Source organism: Sinocyclocheilus rhinocerous, unplaced genomic scaffold (genome assembly GCF_001515625.1).
Source record: "Sinocyclocheilus rhinocerous isolate Xijiao unplaced genomic scaffold, SAMN03320098_v1.1 scaffold404, whole genome shotgun sequence".
NCBI lineage: Eukaryota > Metazoa > Chordata > Actinopteri > Cypriniformes > Cyprinidae > Sinocyclocheilus > Sinocyclocheilus rhinocerous.
The window spans coordinates 31,295-31,708 of record NW_015628680.1 but is presented as its reverse complement, the minus strand read 5'-3'; the positions used below and the strand labels follow the sequence as shown (position 1 = coordinate 31,708).

General features: G+C 40.8%; 1 pseudogene; it reads right to left on the bottom strand.

Annotated features, from left to right (window-relative positions):
* The window catches only part of LOC107737958 (kinesin-like protein KIF1C), a 29,470-nt pseudogene that overhangs the window by 17,258 nt on the left and 11,798 nt on the right, over nt 1-414 (bottom strand).

The following is a 414-nucleotide window of genomic DNA, read 5'->3' as shown; positions in this document are numbered from 1 at the left end:
CACACATACACACACACACACACACACTCTCTCTCACACACACACACACTCTCTCTTACCTTCTCCGTTCTGGTTGATGTAGCTGTAAAACACACAGTGCTGCTCTTTGATAAACTGACCACTGAGCTTGATGTCTACATCCTTCTGACCAACCCTGACAAACACACACACACACACAGATGAATATCTGCACATAAACAATCATCAGCTCAGTTATTTACTGAACTACCACATCAGAGTATTTCAATCTTTAAAAAGATTCAATTTTACAATGAATATTGATGATTAGATATCTGTCACAATCTCATAAACATCCCGCAGCTCCGTAATGGAGTCTGAACCGGATCAAGGTGGTTTAGATTCAGTCTGAACCGGATGATGATGATGATGGTTGTGATTCATTCACCTGGTCAC